At 38.0% G+C, this 22,414-nt stretch overlaps 1 long non-coding RNA gene across 1 annotated transcript; it reads right to left on the bottom strand.

Annotated features, from left to right (window-relative positions):
- Positions 1-4,079: 4,079 nt before the first annotated feature.
- On the bottom strand, positions 4,080-22,414 carry LOC136243701 (uncharacterized). Its single transcript, XR_010694963.1, has 5 exons — positions 22,288-22,414; positions 20,658-20,851; positions 20,169-20,267; positions 18,344-18,548; positions 4,080-4,711 (listed from the first exon to the last, which is right to left on the bottom strand). It is a non-coding gene; the product is annotated as an uncharacterized lncRNA (long non-coding RNA).

The raw sequence follows: 22,414 nt of genomic DNA, 5'->3' as shown, positions 1-22,414 counted from the left end.
ATAAGGAAAGTACCATATAGCCTAACTTACTGCTGATGAAAGAAAATGGGAAAACGTACTCTTCTAGATAACAATAATGGAATATGGAGCTGGAAATGGAGAAAAGGTCAAGTCATTATAGAGTGTCACATGCACAATTTGTGCAGATTAACCGAGTTGTAGTTTATACCAGATTCATGCAAAATGCACATTGGCTGCTATAAGTCTGGGAAGAAGCTTTATTGGCATGCTGATATTTGTGATAGGACTCATAGTTCATAAATCAGCTCCTCTGGCCTTCAATTGGGGCCATGTGGCATTTACTTGAAAAAGCAATACATATCGCTGTGGTGGTTGGTCTGTAAGCTATACTGCCAGTTGATTGTAGTAAATATGTGATAAACTGTTTATATTGTTGGTTCTTGTTGGTTCAGCAGTTTGATGTCACGTGATGCTCGGCTACGACGATCATCGGTGGATGCCTGCCCTACAAGTTTAACAGAATAGTATATAGCTAGTAAATGTTTGCATGCATGCAAGCAGCATTTGTTTTTACTCTAGCATAGGAAGCTGTAGGCCTTGTGTGCATACACTTTTCATTTTTTTTTGTTGATAATGTCTCACATGAAAGTGAGCGTGTTTCTAGTGTGTGTGTAGTTAAGTTCAAATATTGGCTGGCTAAGTCCCTGCAGTCAGTTAATAGAAAATTCTGTTTAATAATTTTTTAGAAAATTTCGTAGCAACTTGTTGAAAGCGTTTCAGGTCGATCTGAAGACTTAGTTTTACCTAACCAATACTGCTTCATTGTCGTCAGGGAAAAGTGAGGCTGGTTTTTGGGTGACGTTTTTTCATGGGCTGCACCCACTCCTTTGTGGTCCCTACTATATATGATAGCAGGAGCTTATGAGCCGGCAAAGGAGCATGAAACTTACGTAGCCAGCTGGGTGCCATCAAAATCCAAATTCATTAGCGATTAGTTTCCATATAAGGAAAGTAAAATCTCATTAATTGACGATGTATACTAATTGTGCACGACACTCGTAGCAATTTATTCAAAAAATGTGACGTAATTTGGATTGTGATGGAACCGAGTTTCATGCTCCTTCGCCGCCGCGGCTCATAAGCTCCTGATGATAGTCAACTGGTTTAGCTGTTGGAGTGCCACTGCTGGTTATGCTACAGTCAGCAGTTCATGGCTGGAATTACACGAGTTGGCTCTTTTGTATAACTACCTAAAAGTATTTCAAAACCTAAACATTGAAATGTCTGACACCTTAATACAACCAATCAAAGTTTTCACTACTACACATTTCCTATAGGGAACCCATAAAAGTACATAGTCTTTTCCTGGATTTGCAATGAAGCACTAACCACACATTGACACCTTTGCTGTCATCACTAATCATCTGGTTGGCTGAAATGCTATTTTACTAGAGAAAAATCATATCTCCGCTTTTTCAATTTAAGCTTTTTGTAGGACTCAGCTCAATGATGAAGACTGTATGTACTGTGTACATATGTACATAATATGTACATGTAAACTGTGCACAGTAGCTCAGTAAGACATGAGCCCATTGTACATGAAGCCTCAAACATCCCAGCTCATTGTTGTACCTTCACAGCTGCTTGTAACATGACGTTCATTAGTAGAAACTGTCACTCTAATTGATATGGCACTCGTTTTCCAGTTAAACACCCATGGGTTGCCAATGCTACAGGCATGTAATTGTTGTGTTTAGCATTGAGGATCTATTGAGACAAAAGCAAGGGATCTAAGTAGCCAATGAAATTCAAGTATTTTATCTCTAAAGCATAGTATTTTCTGCATCACATTGGAGTTGCATTATACCTGGCCATAATGGTCTAAATAAGGTAGACTTCAAACACAGGATTCTATGGAATTTAGAAACACTCAGATCCTGTAGTAGTGCCCTCTCTTTTCTTGGGCGCTGCAACACAGGACCTTTTGGGTTACTAAATTCTGTATCTTGAAGTCTAACTATCACATAGAACCTAATCCACCACCAGAAATAAAACTGCTCTCTTCTCCATCTCAGTAGCCTTTATAGCTAACAGTTACAGAAGAATGATAAAGATACATGTGACCTGGCCCATTTTGTGGAATCAATAGTCTAAGAGCATGACAATGAGGTTGCTAAACATTATGACCACAAATGTCAGCAATTAATGTGCCATGTACATGTGTTCTTCACTCAATAAATCCAGTCTGTTAAGGTGGTATTAGGTTCACATGAAACAGTGATATGGTAGATGGGCAAGATGGCTGCCAGCTAACATTGCTTATGCTGTCTATCTATACTAAGACTCACCTTTGATGTTGTTCAAGTCACTTAGCACAAAACAATTTTACTTTGGCATATCACCACAATTCAAATATTAATGATCACATGCAATCGCATTCAATGGACTCCATTTAGAAACCAGAGTAAAAAATATAACAAAGGTGACTAAAGTCTTGGTGCTGGATCAAACTACGGACTGACAGAATATTTGGATTAAGAGGTCGATGCACAAACACTACAGCTGTGTATCTGCAGTTTTTACAGTGCTCTACTATCTTCAACAGATCATAGATGAAAGAGCAGCACTTGGAAACTTATAAAATATGGGCTATTACTCAAAGATGATGCACATTTCTATTGACACAAAAACTGCTTTGATACATTCAGCAGCTGGTGAGAAAAGTGTGTGAACTCAAATGGAATGCAGACAGTCAGATGGATGGCTTTTCAGCTTCATTTATATAGATCTCACCACATGGTGGATAATATATATAGCAGACTATAGCTATTTTGCATATATGGTTCCATATAATGCCTATCATGAAGCAGTGGGTGGCCAAGTCCAATACACTACTAAGGTGATTAGAAAGCCACTACTAATTATTTGTCGCTATAAGTACTGATTCATTTCACACCCATTTTCATAATTTTGTTTGCAGGTGGCAGTTGACTAGTACTCCAAGTCTGGATGCATGGATGGAAAATCAAGAGCAAAGAGCCATTTTTCTAATGTTGAAAGTTGCTCCTATCTTTGATAACTCCTCACATAATTCAATCAACACAATACACTTGACCTGGTTTGAAAAATATGTGATATGGCCAGAGAGGATTATTTTTTGTCACCCAAAACTCCTTCAGAAGCCATGCACTGTTACATTTGTTAAACCACATACATAATAAATCTGTGATAATAACATTATGTTGATCTGATATGAAATTATCCAATGTGATGATTTGTGACATGTACTGTATCTATATCAGTTATGGTTTTAACTGCAGGACATTTAAAACCCCTTTAGAAACCACTAAAACAGTGTATGAGCATGTGGTAGAATGGTGCAAATTGTACTTCATTGAAGGGTGCAGGGTTCAATTCTCCAAATTTTTTTCTTCGATTTTTTGAACCTTTTAGGTACAGCTTTTTAAAAGCTGGTCGACTGCTCTATTAGAGTCACTGACTGTTCTATTAGAGTATATCAATTTTCTGCAGAAATCAGTCAGCCATCTTTGACCAGTGCAGTAAGTAATTGGGCAGTCTTTGAGCTAATTGGTCGGTAAATGTCCGATGGCCAACCATTATAATTCACTCTGGATATGGCCAAGTAACAGCTACAATGATATAATTATGCAATCACTTTGCGATAAGTCATCGCTGCAGCCATTTCTTGGTTGTCACCCTTTGATATAACACCCCGTCTCAAACTAACTTATGTATTCTGATAGCAGCGTTCTCTTGTCTGTTTTGAATTATACTATTTGTATGTTTTGTTATCTTTACTGGTTAAGAGGACAAAATCATCAAAAAGCATTATTTTTAAGTTGAATCATTTTGGTATAGTTGCAAGCCTCAGAACTCCCTAGTTGGCTTTGGAGCATGCATTTTACTTGCTCGTTTCGTTTTTCTTTTTAAAGCTAGCTACAGAGTATGATTGTCTAATAACAAAACTATTATACAGTATATAGACACTGTACCTCATAATCTACACTTGGAAAAGCAGTGGTTACTGAAACATGTAAAGAATACTTGTTGCCAAACTGTTTCAACTCCTCCCAGAGTGATGTAACAGGTATACCATAGTATTTTTCTCCCAGGCAAAAGAAAAGTAGCTTTCCAGAATTTTCAGTGAATGGCACACGTGGCACATCATTTCTAAGGAGAGGGAACATGGTCATTTTAGCAGGGTCATCAATTTCTCTGAAGTGGAACTAATTGTCTAAATAAACAAAGTTATTAACAGATTTTATCACTGTACAGTAAGTATATTCATAGCCAGTGTGTTCCATGATTTTGGATCCATCTGGAAAGTTGCTATCTAAAGACAAACAATAATAAGCTCTACGGCAATGCTATTGCTGGAGAAACATCAGCATTTGTGTTACAACGTGATCTTGAATAGTACCAACATTTCGAAGTGATGAAGGTGGAACTTCAAGAATTGAACAATTCTGTTGCTTTAAGGTGGGTGGAAAACTAATAACATCTGAACAATGACCAGCTTCATTGATAATTACTACATAAAAATATTTGTTCAAACAATTGCAACTCAGTACAGCATCTAGATGTTCTTGTTTCCTACTAAACCTTCCATAATCTAGTATTAGGATGTTTCATAGATTCTCACGTTCCTTAAGAACACACAGATCCTGAAAACATACTGCAGCACTGGCCAGAGACTTTACATCAGCATTATCCATATCACACGTGCAGCCTATATAGCAAAAATATTACACAGTTGTAAAATGCTGACAATATTATAAGGATTGGTATGTATTACATACACTCAAACACACATACAAGTACTAGTTCAATAGAGGATATACCCAGTATGGTAAATTGTATTTCAGAGGTCCAGGTACAAGGTACAGTGATTAACTAACTGATAGTATTGCCCCTACATTCCTTGCATGACAGCATTTCAAAGCTACTGTATTAACACGATGATGCCACTTCAGCATTTTTGTATACTAGCAACAAGACATGTGGCCGGTGTATTGTAAGTAGAAAAGAAACGGGAGAAGACCCTAGAGGCAATATCTCAGGTAATGACTCATTAAGAGATGCTCTTAGGGCACATTTACTAACCATCCTGCACCAAGTTGGGCAATAGTAAATAGCATATGACAACTAGTGACCAGCCTGGACCTCACCCTGAATTGACTATGCAAATATGTACCAGGTTGTGCAAATGCACCAATCTGGTAGTCTCAAAATCTAACAACACGCTGATTCTGAAGTCCCACTGGTCAGTCACGTCAGTTGGTAATCCTGTTGTTACAGCTAGGGGAACCAAGCTGAGGATGCAGACTATGATACAGATAGGCATTAATTGGAATTACGCCAACAACATGGGCAGCAGTATTTACATGTAGATGACAGTGTTCATGTGCATCAAAAAATCCACAGAACTTTGACCCCAACATGCTAGATGCTAAGAAAGACAACACGTTTACCTTGCAACAAGTAATTACAAATTATCTAGAAAAAAGCACTTCTGTCATACCCTGAGCAAAGTTAACAGGTCGGCAATGCATAAGGCACATGAGATCCACAGTAGCAAAACGGCCAGTAGTTGACCAATTCGTGAAGGACTACCTCAAATCTTGCTTCTCAAAACAAGGGGACAGCAAAACTAAAGGCTTGTGATCTGACCTCATTGAGTAAAATCTGCTAGAAGATGTTAATGCAACAACAAAAAATATTTATGGCATGCTAGACATAGTCCAGTGATCATTAATACTCCTTGGAAATGCAAATGAGTTACTGTCACAAATGAGAAGGACCAATAAACTGCAGTTTGCAGATAAATCGCTGGGAATAAAGTATGACCCTCTCAAGCTAGCAGGAATTCATCAAATGTCTACAGAACAAGGTAAAATCTGATGCTTCATTAGCCCAATTAGTATCAGTTTCACAATGGTACTATGGTAACATGTCATGCACCCTACCATCTATTGTCCAATTGAAGGAGCCCTGCTAAAAGTTGGGGGCATTGGCAGGGTAACCTTAACAACTTAACATGAATACAGAGGCAGGGGCGTGGCAAGGACAAGGCAGACTTACTGACCACCAGCCCCATCAAAGAAATTCTAACTCAAATGTCACCTCCTTTGACACCATTACATCTGGATTTTTCATATAATGCCACACACAGACTTGCTCCAGTTATTAGCAGACTATATACCGTATTTATATACAATTGAGAGATTCTTACAAGGGATCCCTAGGTTCTCACCACAGTGAAGGGATATCACCTGCCTCTATATCAATAGCCTGTTCAGAGAGTAGGTCCTAGCTGTGAACTTCATCCTGGACACAATGGGAGAGGATTACTAACAGAAGAGATTTCCAACTTGGAAATAAAAGGAGGGGTAGTTTATTATTGTCACATCATTATTTTTTACTTTTTCCGGGGCACATGCAACCAAGCAATCATCAACGGGACAACCTACCAATAGGGCATGTATGCAATGCATAGCCATGCAGCACAGTGTGAGTGGGTGGAAAAGATACACATACACAGTAACACAATTGACTGGCACTTAAACATTAGAATATGCAATTACAACCAGTACCAATTCTGAGTGACCACTATATTTATTTAGATTGACTGTACTCCTGATTACATTATTATGAAAGCCAGTGGCAATGAAGCTCAAATTTCTAAAAAAAAACACTTAGGATTTTTATGATGTATCCATGCAAAGTTTGTGGCACATGATCCTTCTCATGTGATCCTGGTGTTGAAAAGAGGAAATGATGCCGGACTATGACATGGTTGAGTTGTTAATAGCAATCCACTAGGCTTGTAGTTTTCTCATCGCTCCCTATGATTTTACAAAACTGACAAAATCAACAGGCAGAAACTGACCAAACTATCATTTGGTACTCACAATTTCTTACAATGTTAATGGGCCTACCAAGTACTCCCAATGGATTACAATCTTCTACTTAACCCAGACAAGTGACCACACCCTCTCCAGATGTTGACATTGAATTGAGGAAGTGGAAATACTAACAATGCCTAAAACACAGCCTGGCATAAGTGGCATCACTGGTGTACTGAACAGGATAGGAAGTCACCCATTGGTTTCCTATATGCTGAGAGGCATGTTTAACTAACAGTAAGCCCCACATTATTCCTGTTCTTGGGACATCAGAGCAGTCGTGGAGTTCACAGCGGTGCACATATTATTGTACAGTTTACATTTTAACACCTATAGCTCACCATTATGTTTTTGATGTATCAAGTTAAAACATACTATGTACACACATTAACAGTTTAACAATAAATGAGGCAAAAAATTTGTTTAGCACTGCCCGCCTCTGCTAAAAGTAAGGGTCTGGTAAAATACAGATCCCATATCAGTTCTAGCACAGAAATTCCACACTAGCCAATTAATGTGTGCCAATGAAGTTCAGCCATATGTCAAACACAAGTCGCCTTGGCAACACAATGCCTTGCAGGGCAATCATCTGGCATACACACACTGTCAAACACAATTTTACCAGATTCTTACTTTTAAGGGTGGGCAGCACCAGATAATGGTGATACTAATGTTTGGAGATTTACTTGTACATTACTAGCATATGGTCAGAACATATATAAATAATTATTACTGAGATATAAAATTGTCAATTGCATCAATTTGTCAACTTTGGTGAACCACTTCCCTTAAGTAGTTGTCATCAATCACTATTAGCAGTCATGTTTAGAGGACATGCAATTGTATTAGCACTGTAGGGAGTGAAATATAGTATGAGGGGTTGAGACCACTATAGCAGTAGCACAAGGCAAAGCTGAGTACTATATTTCACATTTGGCACGAATCTTTTTTGATTGGTTTATTGAAATTAGCTAGCTTAGCATTTTTAAAAGCAGGATTAGAAATGAGAAAGCGATACAGTGATTTCTTCTAGCTTGATTCATGCAAGAGTATAAATACTATCCAAAGTTCAATTGGAGAATGGATGGGTACAGGCTCAGGTATTGACAAAGGTACCAATATGTCTAGCTATTCCTCGGGTTTGAAGCAGACCTTATTGATATGATGGTGTTTGACTGTTTGATGATGTGTACAGCACAAAGTAATACACGTGAAGAAGCAGGAAAAAGGTGCAACTATGGACAATGAAACACAGAACAATAAATGTTTAAGCCTACAAGAAAAGAAAGCCACTGTCTGAACTGGCAAATCAAAGTAATCAACATGGATTCAAAGTAGGGCTGGGACGAAGCTTTGAATGGTCCGTCGGTTTGAAGGTTAAATAAACTTCGAATTATAAAAGTGTCCTTCGAAGCTTCGTAATGCACTCATGGTCTACTAAAGAATTACAAACAAACATCATTATCTTCATTGCAGCTGCTTATTCCTCTTGTGTGATCAATGTTCGTCTGTTCGTGATCAATCTTTGTGTGCCACGCCCATTTTTAAACCATCGAAGTTCAGCTTACTACCATAGTTGCAGCCTTAAAACACCTTATAGTGATAGATAATGCATGGAAAGCATTCTTTTAGCCATTACTTGGTGTTTACCTGTGCATGATTGAAGTATAGCAGACACGCCCATTTGCAACTGATTGATTACGTCATTCAGTATTGCTGCTATGCACTTTACAAATTCTTACAAACTTATTAAATAGGTTTAGAAAGATAAAACCTAAGAAGGATGTGCATAAATACAAGATAACCTGTAACTTGAAAGCTAACACCGAAGCTTCGAATGTTTGAACATTTTATTAGCAAATATTCGAAGGTAAATTTCAATATTCATCCCAGCCCTAATTCAAAGACGTCATTGTGGAAAACAAAGTTTGTCAAATGTATGTTCTTGTAGGGTCTGATCTCTGTGTTGTAAGAGACTGTAGGATGAATTAGCTTCCACCTGTCATACACTTATCCACTAAAGAGAATTCCACATGATTTAGTGACTTGGTACACTAGACAACGTGCTGGTGTAAAAATCTGAGTTTGCAGTCTCAGTGTACCACAAGGCCTACTAGTTGATCAAGCAACAGCTATGTTTTGTGGAAAGGTCCCAGAGAGCTTATTGCAGGACATTATAATTTAAAAGCTATTAGTAGAAACAAGCAGCCAACGATCCTTAGGCTGCAAATAAGTTATGCATCAGTGATACAAGTAGGTCCTATGATGGAGGAATATGTTGGATATGGGCTATTTGCAGCTACAGAAAGGCAGATGGTCCTCCAGCCGAGAATAAGCCTGAAATGCATGGTAAACAAGCAAGTCATATAAAATTAAATGTCCACTAGCTTATCAGCAGGTGTATCTCCCTTGTTTCTCTACTTTTTTTTCTATGTTCCCTAATTGAACTTATAATTCTATTTGTTTACTTTTTTGTAATGACTAATGAACCTACTCATCCCGTATGAAAGAAAGAATAGTGCCAGAGTTAATCTTTTCATCTGAATGTGTGTCCCAGCTATCAATTACTGCCTCGAAGTGAAGTGGCCATAACACTTTACTTTCAGTTTTGTTCAGACCATTGCACAGCATTGCAATGGAGAACAGTAGGAGAAGTGCCTCTGCAATCAATCCAGTCACCACAGAAAATATGGACAATTCCTACAAACATAGGGAAGCCATCTTTTGCTATCATGAATCAACACCTTGGGCTGTCAGCAAAAAGAAATAGGACACAATGGAGCACAAAGGTAAGTCCATGATACATGCGTTGTACATACTGTGGTATGCCAAAAGACACCTGTCAGGCTGAAGTAATGTCGAACAGTGAAAAAATCAAGTCAGTCAGTCAGCAGAAAATACCACTAAATAATAAAGTTTAAAAATTTGTAGCAACTTATTGGAAGCATTTTGGGTTGCACTAAGGCACTTTTGGGCTTGGTTATACCTAACCAATATTGTACTACCAAGGTTACAGGAAAGAAGTATGAAGCTGATTCTTGTATGATACTATTGACAGTCAATATAGTTCCTTTGATCTTCTCAGCCAAAATTCAGCCATGCATACACATGAATTGTTTTTATTTATTTATTGTTGATTTTGTCCATAGCTAGAAGTTTAGCTTATTTTTTATTAGTTATTCTTCTTAGTCTATATATCCTCAGTAAGTTATGGTATTGTGTTGTGTGACTGTACCATGAAGGCTGGTGCACCACACTGTGGGAAGAATATTGACAGGAACAAAGAATATGCAAATTTCACGTAGTACTCCATGTTTCCTTCCACAAATGGAATACTTTTACACCGCAAATGCTCTCCACCTTCTGAATTGCACATATTAAATTCGAGCAAAATCACCATATGTATTAGTCCTCAAAACTTCAACTCAATTTCTCTTTTTCCCTTTATTTCATTGGGTTTACCTTCTACCTTTTCTTTGTACACTTCACAAGAACTGTTACAAAACACAAACGTGTATCCCTATTGTCTTAAGAGCGTAAGAAGACAAATCTACAGAGGGAAAGATGATTATTTGCGTACAAAGAGACTTTTGTCACGCCTACAGGGAAACAGGTAAAAATTTGAAAATTGGTCTGTATGTATGTTAAACATCTCCAAACTTTTGTAGTTTGACGTAAAGCTACCAAGTTGTAAGAAGAAACTTAACCTGGTATAGTGCACGTGGAACCTCTCTTATCTGGTACATATCTCAGAAATGTCCATAACTAAGAATAACATGCTATTTTGCTAAATGACTAGCTTAAATTCAAGTTATTATTGCTATCAGTTAGTGCTATGCAGTTTAGTGGGCATAGGGGGAAGTCACTACAGAGCATTCATGGTCACTCCCCTGGGCTGTAAAAACCCATTATCACCTAGCAACTAAGTGGTAGTTATTGTTATAGTAGAATAAACAAGCCATCAAACAGGTAAACAGCAACCTTTAGGCTCCCTCCTTGTGCTTTCATCTAAATCAAACTCCATTACAAACTACTCCATTACAAACTACTCCATTACAAGCCACATGACCAACTTGGGCTGTCCAGACAATGGCACATAAATATAATAGGGTAAGTAGAATCCAAGGTAAACAGGAACAGGACGGAAACGGAAATGGGAACAACCCACGGAAAATGCCTAATAAAGATCATCATACAATGATACAGGTTGGACAGGTTTGATTTTGCAGCACAATGTCATTGTTTGGATCCTTTTGCTAAAACGATCAAAACACTCTAATAGAACAGTCAAGAATGTATTGTTACCTATCCCACCAGGGACCCACATTGATGGCTTGTGAATTAATGGACTATAGCTGTCATAGGTATTATAGACTAGCTAGGCAGGGGTGGATACAGGGGGGGTCATGGGGGGCTCTTGACTTCCCCCCCCCCCCCCCCCCCCCCCCCCCCCCCCACAAAAAAAAAATTGTATATATACCAAGATCAAGATACTCTAATAGAGCAGTCACTCTAATAAGAAGTCACAGTATTAGAGCAGTGTGTAGTGAGCTATGTAAGAATTTTTATGTACTTTATCAGCTATAAATGCATACTTGGTGAGGTGGGCAGCTATTGTCAGTTGGCTGCGACCTTTTTATTTTTTTGGTCTCACCTTACTAAACCAGACAATGTAGTGCTTCAATTCATTCTGACCCCCCCTTTCTGTAAGTCTGTATCCGCACCTGTAGTTGAGTCATCAATATTGAAAGTTCTCTACTTCTCTGAAACTATAACATTAAACATTATTATAACTTTAAATTAATACTGAGATTCCCAAATCCCAAAAGTACTCTAAGTTAACTGACAGTGCCTATTATAGGGTCACTTAATGCTTCCAGGTAATTTAGAAGTCAAATGATGGGAATATACATCAGGGGAGGAGAACAGTACTCAAAAGTGGGGGAAGGGGGCAGTATTCCATTTTTGCATAACTGAAATAAAATAAATTTAAAAAAAATTATTGCATAATTTTTAGCACAAACTCTAGTACATCAAGGTAAAGTAAGTTGGCTAATGACTACAATAGTTGCTTTACTTTAGCAACTGGGCATTGAGGGGGCACTACCTCTCCACTTGTAAAAGTTGGGGGGGGGGGGGGGGGGGGGGGGGGGGGCAGTTACTCCTCCCACTACCTCCCCCCCAACCCCCATTTCTCTGCGCCTGTTATACATGCAGCATTGGTATGCTTGTCAATTCTTGACTGCTCTATTAGAGTATTTTTAATGTAGGTGACTGCTCTATTGGAGTGTTTCAATTGTTTTATTGAAAGGATCCAAACAACACTGCAAAGAAACATTGTGCTACAAAATCAAACCTGTCCAACTTGCATATTACATGATGACCTTTATCAGGCATTTTCCGTGGGTCATTCCCGTTTCCGCTTTCAGTTCCGTTTTCCTTGAATTCTACTTACCCAATATAATATGCAATACAATACAATTATAACGTCTGTCTTCCATAACGATCATTCTATCTATTGACCAAATGCTTTCTGTGTTGGTTTTACTGTGATGTGGCCAACTCTGTAATTTCACCATTAGCCTTCAACTATTGTCCCGTCCATTTTCAAATCTAGCTGGTGCCTGTCCCACCACCCCTATATGAGCACTCACGACACTACACTACTATAAAGAAATGCTTTGAAAGGTAATGAATTAATACATCTTCGAAAATAAATTCATAGTTAGCTCACTACCCTTGGTGAGTTACAATGACTTGAAAGCTTGAAATCTTATAACCAAAAATAATCAATATACTCTAATAGAAGGGTCAGCTTCTAAAAAAAGGTGTACCTAAAAATGAACTGTCTGAATCAAACCTGCACCTTTCACTGAAGTGTAATCTGCATCATCTTACCAAATATTCACACACTGTTTTAGTGGCTTCTAAAGGGTTTTAAAATGTTCTGCAGTAGAGTTGCGAACTGGTATTGTCTAGGTCAAGCCAATTATTGGCTAAGAAGCCTTTAAACTGGTTTTTCCCACCCACTTGGTAAACCATAAATTACCCCTGCTGATAGGTGTTAACATCATAACATAACCTCAAAGCATGTGTTATGAGCTTGTAATAGCTGTTATTGTAAAGCAGGATGTTAATGGTCACTTTGGTACCACCCTAAGGACTTTCAACAGGAATGTTTAGTGCCATAATGTCTGCTAATCAAACAATAACCAGTCAATATCCAATTATTCACCTTCCAATAACCAGTTTTAGCAAAGTCTGCAGGTTCACAGCACTATTCTGCAGTATATGATTATAATTGTTATAGATTGCAAACCAAATATATACATGTCAGAAAACATTGCATTGGATCAAGACACACGATAGTGTGTCGTGCGGCCCAAGAAGCCGGCGTGCCACCCGTGAGTATATTAACAGGAAGAAAGAAAACGCAATTTTCACACCTATGTAGCTCTGTGATCCCTTATCCGATTGGAACCAAATTTGCTAGAGAGGTGCCGGCCAGCAAGGGGAGTCTACACACCAAATTTGAAGAAAATCGCTCCAGCCATTTCCGAGATACGAGCGAACAAAATTTCGTTTTAATTTCTTCGTTTTTTTCTTCTACTTCTTCATTTCGCACACTTCGCAAAATCCGCCATAAAACACGAATGCGTGCTTGGATCGGGCTGAAATTTGGCACACTTAAAGGGCTCATTAAGGCGGATCTTTGTACCAACTTTGGTAGGAATCCGATGAACATTCACGGAGTTATGACCGATTATGTGCATAAAATAAGGTCGAAGGTCTGTCACGCCTACAGGGTAAACTCCTTTGAGGAATCAGTTGAAAATTGCTATGTAGATGGAGCAACCATCATAGGAGTGCCTTTTTGTGGTTTGAAAGGAATCGGGATAAAGACCACGGAGATATGACACAAAACCCAACCTGTGTCAAAATTACGCGATCGATTTTTATGAATAAAAATACTATTAGTTTTCGTGTCTATCAGGCAAACCGCTTAGAGCAATGAGCTGAAAATCAGTATGTAGCTGGAATAATCATCATAGAAAGCCCTTGCAGTAGTACAGAAGAATCGGATTGCAAACCACTGAGTTATGATTCGAAACGCAACTACGTGTAGCAAATGCGAGATCGAGATACTCTAATAGAACAGTCACCCTAATAAAGCATTCAGCTGCATTTATAATTTACTCAATTATATTACATTGTAAGTTATTCTGTAGGGAATTCAGCTACAAATAAGTCACCCTGTAGTCAGATCAGCCAGAAGAAGGTACCTAATAGAGAGTTCAGCTACAAAGAAACCATCATGTAGAGAGTTCAGCTCAAACAAATTGCCCTGTAGAGAGATCAGCTAGAAGAAGTTACCTTGTAGAGAGTTCAGTTACAAAGAAACAATCATGTAAAGAGTTCAGCTGCAAACAAATCACCCAGTAGAAAGTTCCACTATGAACAGATCACACTGTAGAGAGTTCAGTTAGAAACAAGTCATCTTGTAGAGAGATCAGCTAGAAGAAGTCACCTTGTAGAGAGTTCAGCTACAAAGAAACCACCATGTAAGAGAGTTCAGCTGCAAACAAATAACCTGTAGAGAGTTCAGCTAGGAACAAGTCACCCTGTACAGAGATCAGCTAGAAACAAGTCGCCTGTAGAGAATTCAGCTACAAACAAATCACCCTGTAGAAAGATGAGCTAGAAGAAGTTACCTTGTAGAGAGTTCAGCTACAAAGAAATCACCATGTAGAGAGTTAAGCTGCAAACAAATCACCCAGTAGAAAGTTCAGCTATGAACAGATCACCCTGTTGAGAGTTCAGTTAGGAACAAGTAATCCTGTAGAGAGATCAGCTAGAAGTATCACCTTGTAGAAAATTCAGCTACAAACAAATCACCTGTAGAGAGTTCAGCTACAAACAAATCACCCTGCAGAGATATCAGCTAGAAGAAGTCACATTATAGAGAGTTCAGCTATAAAGAAACTACCATGTAGAGAGTTCAGCTGTAAACAAATCCCCTGTAGAGAGTTCAGCTAGAAACAAGTCACCCTGTAGAGAGATCAGTTGGAAACAAGTCATCCTGTAGAGAGTTCAGCTAGAAGAAGTCACATTGTAGAGAGTTCAGCTACAAAGAAACTACCATGTAGAGAGTTCAGCTGCAAACAAATCACCCTGTAGAGAACTCAGCTATGAACAAATCGCCCTGTAGAAAGATCAGCTAGAAGAAGTTACCTTGTAGGGAGTTCAGCTACGAACAGATCACCCTGTAGAGAGTTCAGCTACAAACAAATCACCCTGTAGAGAGCTAAGTTACAAAGAAACCACCATGTAGAGAGTTCAGCTGCAAAAAATCAATCACTCTGTAGAGAGTTCAGCTAGAAGAAGTCACCTTGTAGAGAGTTCAGCTGCAAATAAATCACTCTGTAGAGAATTCAGCTACAAACAAATCACCCTGTAGAAAGATCAGCTAGAAGAAGTTACCTTGTAGAGAGTTCAGCTACAAAGAAACCACCATGTAGAGAGTTCAGCTGCAAACAAATCACCTGTAGAGAGTTCAGCTAGAAACAAGTCACCCTGTAGAGAGATCAGCTAGAAGAAGTCACCATGTAGAGAGTTCAGCTACAAAGAACCCGCCATGTAGATAGTTCAGCTGCAAACAAATCAGCCTGTACAGAGTTCAGATACAAACAAATCACAGATCAGCTGGAAACAAGTCACACTGTAGAGAGATCAGGTAGTATAAGTTACTTTGTAGAGAGTTCAGCTACAAAGAAACCACCATGTAGAGAGTTTAGCTGCAAAAAAATCACCCAGTAGAAAGTTCAGCTATGAACAGATCACCCTGTTGAGAGTTCAGTTAGGAACAAGTCATCCTGTAGAGAGATCACCTAGAAGTATCACCTTGTAGAGAGTTCAGCTACAAACAAATCACCTGTAGAGAGTTCAGCTACAAACAAATCACCCTGTTGAGAGATCAGCTAGAAGAAGTCACCTTGTAGAGAGTTCAGCTATAAAGAAACCACCATGTAGAGAATTCAGCTGCAAACAAACGCCCTGTAGAGAACTCAGCTAAAAACAAATTACCCTGTAGATAGATCAGCTAGATGAAGTTACCTTGTAGGGAGTTCAGCTACAAACAAATCACCCTGTAGAGAGTTCAGCTACAAAGAAATCATCATGTAGAGAGTTTAGCTGCAAACAAATCATCCTGTAGAGAGTTCATGCAGCTATGAAAAGATCACACTGTAGAGAGTTCAGCTAGAAGAAGTCACCTTTTTTAGAGAGTTCAGCTACAAAGCAACCACCATGTAGAGAGTTCAGCTGCAAACACATCACCCTGTAGAGAATTCAGCTACAAACAAATCGTCCTGTAGAGAGACCAGCTAGAAACAAGTCACCCTGTAGACAGATCAGCTAGAAGAAGTTACCTTGTAGAGAGTTCAGCTGCAAACAAGTCACCCTGTAGAGAATTCAACTACAAACAGATAACCCTGCAGAGAGTTCAGCTAGAGTCAAGTCACCCTGTAGAGAGAATCCTGTAAAGAGTTCATCTACGTACAAGCAGATCACCCTGTAGAGATTTCAGCTACATTTCAAGTCACCCAGTAGAGAGATTTATCCTGTGGAGATCAATTGACATGTAATAAATATATGCTCTCTTTTTATATTATGAACTCTTGATATATGCATTATATATATAATTTGTACATTTACTGATAAAATCAGAATGAGTTAAAGTGTTTATAAAATCTGCTTCATCTTTTTCTTTTTCTTGTGGTAAAGAAAAATATATAGGTTAAAAAGCCCCAAAGCTGGCCATAGGCCGGCTTTGGGGTATACAAATACAAAAAGAAGTGAAATCTAATCAAAAACAGCCAAGCTGTAAAAAAAGGAGTGCGGCCCTTGAAAAGGCTATGGTGAAAAAAGATGTGAAATCCAAGGTGGCAGCCAAGAAATGGCTGTGATGGTAGGTTAATGGTAAAAATTTTAATAATGACAATTCAGGTGAATTTTGTGCCAATTGACCAAGCGGCACCAAATTCACCTGAATTGTCGTTATTAAAATTTTTACCATTAACCTACCATCACAGCCATTTCTTGGCCGCCACCTTGGATTTCACATCTTTTTTCACCATAGCCTTTTCAAGGGCCGCACTCCTTTTTTTACAGCTTGGCTGTTTTTGATTAGATAATATCATATCAACTCATTATAGATTTACTATATGTATATATGTGGCTTAACAATGATGCAGTGCATGGCTGCTGAAGGAGTTTTGGGTGTCGAAATACTCATCAATTGCAATCTCCAAGCATTGAAACTCCAAAATTGTCTGAGGGGGTATGCTACAAATCCCCCTATCTTGGCATGCATATACATGCTGCTGCTTTGCACATTCATTGTCAGATCATGTCAGATCAACTTTGACTTTGATCTGACATAATGTCAGATCAACGAAGACTATACATATCTGTTGTGGTAGCAAAGTCACCTCCTGCTAAACTTCCCTGTTATACTTCTCATACAGCATGATAGTACTGTATAGTAGGGACCACATAGGAGTAGGCGTGACCCACAAAAAACATCACCCAAAAACCAGCATTAACTTTCCTTGACAACGATGAGGCAGGATTGGTTAGTTACAACCAACAAGCAAGCTTTTCAATTGACCCGAAACGCTTTCAACAAATTGCTACAGATTTTAATTTTTTTTAAATTATTAAATGGAATTTTCTACTGACTGACTGACTGCCTGCCTGATGCCTTCAGACAAGCATAACATGATAACGGCTAAGGCTATGGGCTTGATTTTTTCACTGTTCAATGTCGCTTCAGCCTGAGAGTTGCTTTTTTGGCATACCGCAGTATGTACAATGCATTCTTCGTGGACTTACCAGTGTCCTCCTTTGTGTCCCATTTATCTTGGCTGACAGCAAAAGGTATTGATTTGGCAGTAGCATGTGATGGCTTCCATTCGTAATGGAAATTGTCTGTATTTTTCATAGCGGCTACTTTGATTAAAGAGGTGCTTTTTGAACAGTTCTTGATTCATAATGCTGTGTAAAGGGTTGAACATAGCCTACAACGAAGCGTAATGGCTTTTCAGATGATAATTGGTAGCTGGGGTGTGTGGCACTAATTCGGTATGCATGGTTTCACCAGTCATAATATTATTTATAACAAACAAGTACACAAAAAAATTGGAATTTTCAACTAGAGTAGGGACCATAGCATATTAATAAAAAGTACTGAAACAAGCTGGAGTAGTGCACGATATTAATCCCTACTGTGCTCTTCTTATGGTATCTTGAGCACAGTAGGGATATAACACTTCTTATTGTTTTACTGTGATTTAATATCATGCAATACTCCAGCTTGTTTCAGTACTTTTTATCAATGTGGTATGGTCCCTACTCTAGTTGAAAATTCCACAAAATAATTATTTTGTTTTACATACCAAAATATTTTCTTTTAGAGTCCACGTTGATAATTTAAGGAATATCTGATTATTAATCCACCATCTCCACCGACATATTGAACTATCACATTTCCATCATTAGTGATCACCGTGGATTTCGGAAGAACATTGTAAACATCATCACTTGTAGTTGAAAGCTTGCATAATAGATCTCCTTTAGTGTTGTATAGTAAGGCAAAAGCAGCTAGGTAAAGATATAGCATACTGACTGATCAATTGAGTCACAAACACAGTTACAGAATAATTACCATATGGTACTCTACAATACTCATATAAATTCTTTACCACTTCTAGGTGTGATGTATTAAACTTGCTTATGTGCTTAGAAGATGTTCGTCTACAATATTATGTACCGAGTAGATTCACATGATACACTAGCTAATGTTATTATTTTAATGTTGTGAATGTTCTATTAGAGTATGTTTATCTTTTTCATGCAAAGTTTTAGTGTTGCTACTTAACAAACAAAGCCTGCATTTGTGTTATGTTATAATATGCTCAATTGTATTTCCAGCAGATGGGCCAGTTACACAGTCTTGATTATTGTGAAGCACTTGAAACATATTTAAATTATCTTAGTGAAGATTATGTCTGTGTATGATATACTGAAAGCTTTTCTTGATACCATACAGGCATATGGCACAAGGGGAACATGGAAAACTATGAGAACTCTAAATTTGTGACCGGATTTGCAAAAAACTGGCATAATGTACAAGCCTAAATTTGCCATTGATTGCAATGGGTACACTATTTATGTAATTTAAAAAATTCCGTAAAACTTTTAAATGCTTTGTTCTTTAATTGTGAAGAAAGGGTCTAATGATAAAATCTTATTAATCTACTCAAGGGGAGTTCGAAAATCCTTGCAGTAGGCTAAGCGATACACGAGTTATGGGCATTTGTTTATGTCACAGCAATCGTATGCGATCGATCTTTCTTCACTGATTCTGTCTCTGTATGTAGTGAAGAAAGGTGGTAGAAGGAAAACTTTACCCAGTAATGGACTCCCCTATTAATGGTAAACATGATGGTGCATGTTGCAACTCTGTACTTCATTGTTTTCGTAAGTTACAACAGTTTTTGTAAGTGCCAGTAATTTATTTTCCTAATACTTGCTGTACAAATCGATCTTTCTGTTGTTGTTATAGTAGGACTGTAACCCTAGCTCCACAAGTTGTTGGCATACGAGGCTGGAACTTGGCCACAGAGCATATACTTGGTTAAGTAGATTATAAATATTCAAAAAAATAAAGGTTTAAAAAAATGCGCCATTATGCCGGGTTTTCACAGATCCGGTCACATTTTAGAGATTGAGATACTCCAATAGAGCAGCCATATACTCTAGCAGCATAATAACAAACAGTGTTGCTGACTCAATCCACAACATTAATGTCAATAGAAATCTCTGGAGGTCAAAAATCATATAGTTTAAGTGTATGGTGTTGCATTGCACTGTCAATACATATTTCACAATGCATATCCATAGCTATAGCTTATGCAAAGATATCTTTAGCCTTATGAGCTTTAGTACATATCTAGCTGTTGACATCCCTTTGACAAGTCACGAGTTTCATTAACTGTAGTAAGCCTTGTCCTACTATTATAATCTCAGACAAGATCTCGCATTAAGGTATTGCCTCTGTGGCCTTCATTTAGGACCTGGTGTTTATTGAGCTTAGCAAGATAAATACAGTATTTCTGCTGATGACAGTACAAACACCAAACACTGCATTACAACATACTAGTCTACCAGAACTATTTTAACAGATTGTAGTTTAGAGTTTTAGTTTATTTCATGACTTACACAGAACTCCACCTGTAACTATTCCCAAACTGCAGTTCAGTGCAACAGATACAACTGGAGTATGATGACCAGTTAGTACTGCTATTGGCTCAGTAGTACCTAATATAATGGAAAGTATGTAATTCATGTACATACACACAGCAGGCTACATCTTAATACTTTTTGAGGAGTAAATGCAGTGGTGAGGAATGCTACAAGATTTCATTTTGCTGTACACAGCATTGGACAGATGAACAATGAATAAGTATACTGAAATGTGTTTATAAGTGGAGAAAAGGTTACTGTAGTTCTAGGCACTTTTACAAAACAGGTGGAGTTAACATGCTAGCAGGCAGCAAAGTAAGAAATGTTTTAAACGTGGACTGAAGAGGACTGCCAAACTGTAGACTTTCCTAACAGTACAAACCAATAGTCAATATCTGTATGAATTTACTAAATAGAAACAGATAAACAGACAATTAATGCACAAATAATCACAGAATAATTTACTTTTCATAGACTCTGACGTTGAGCTAATAATTCAGCATTTTTTTGTCCACTCTGTTTCCACAACATTACAGTGCAGTCACATGATCCACTTGCAATCAGACCATCTTCATTATTGGAACATAACCCTCTGTCTTGATTATAATCCAAATATAACACTGTACTGTGATGTCCAAATACACTCTGAATTAGTTGACCTGTTCACAAAAATATATAATCTAATGTGGAAAACTGTCAATGTACACATTGTGAGAGAGCAATTATATGTCAATACAGTATAGCTTGGAAAGGCCAAAAGCTATGAGTTAAAATTTCACCATGAATGCAGCTATAACCATAGTGTATAAGTTGTTAAGTTTGCGTTTACTTTTCTCTTTTAGGCTTGAAGCAACGGGGAATTTTGTTTACTGAAGCTAGTGATACAAACTTGTTTTACACTGCTACACTAGACATTTTTGTTCACATGTGGTGCGTCTAACAACAGCTTTCAGATTTATAACACTGAAACAGGTACTGTGATATTTGTACTAAAAAGGTTTTGTATTTATTTTAGTATATACCTCTGTGTTTCAGAATACCTCTTTAATGTGATTCACTATGTACCTGTAATGTATGCAATACCTGATAGAGATTTTGGTGCAGTACATGAGTTTTTTTCCAATTCCCTTCCTTTGTATAAAGTTGTCTCACTTAAAGTGCCCCACATACAAGCTGTAAGGAATATGACTTGCTTTCTTCACTCAGTTATATTTCGTTTGTGTGTATTATATTTTTATGTATGAAGAAACTTTTGGACACAGGCTTCAGCCATTTATGCTCTGTGAGGAATGCTTCAATATTTCGTCCGTTGTTCTTAAGATAGTTGGTTGATTGCTCTGTTTACTGTGTTAAAATGAACACATTTAAAAAGGATAGATCAGCTTGACTGTTGTATTACAGTATTTGCTCTATTATTAATGTATGCTCTAAAACTTACTGAGGTCTCAAAGTCATACACTAAACTTCTCTTTCCATGGATACTGTCCGTTATGCTCTTACACCCCTGTACACCTTATTGTACCCCTTGTATTGATGACTGCTCTATTAGAGTAATCTGGTGTATATCTTTGGGGTATCATGAGTTAATTGATTACCATAATTAATGTGACAAAATTTTTGAAAATAAATTTTGTACACAACACTGAAGTTGACTTTCACCATCAATAGATAGTCACACCAATACCATAGCCATGCCGCTAATTTGCTCAGACTATTTTTCACAAGAGACATGTGCCAGCCACTGGGAATGCTCTTGCACCTTGGGATGCTCTTGCAGGAACATGAGGCTAGAGTAATTGGCACCTTTGGACAGTTTCCCAGGTGTTTATTGCATTCATTTCTTTTACATTGAGTGACACTGCATGGTGGTATTAAGGCTGGAGACTCCAAATGACCTGCTCAGCCATTTTCTGTTGATATACCAGTTGCCTGCCTACCACCCCTACCACTATCCATGGTTGTGTGCTTGTATTATAGATACTGCCATGAAAATAGCTACTCAAAATTATATCAGTAGCTAGCTTACTATGGTCTAAAGTCTGAATTGGTGAACTACAGATAACATTAACATACAGGAAACATCACTAGCACTTACTGTTTATGACATTCACTTCAAGCAAACATGTTGGCTGCTGCTTCACTGTAAATTAGTAATAAACACAACACAAAGAAATGGTTAAGCAATTATTGTACCTTCAGTAACATTCCAGTTAGCTGCACAG

Source organism: Dysidea avara, chromosome 13 (assembly GCF_963678975.1).
Source record: "Dysidea avara chromosome 13, odDysAvar1.4, whole genome shotgun sequence".
NCBI classification, from domain to species: domain Eukaryota; kingdom Metazoa; phylum Porifera; class Demospongiae; order Dictyoceratida; family Dysideidae; genus Dysidea; species Dysidea avara.
Note: the sequence above shows the minus strand (reverse complement) of the source record. Positions and strands in the feature narration are given on the sequence as shown.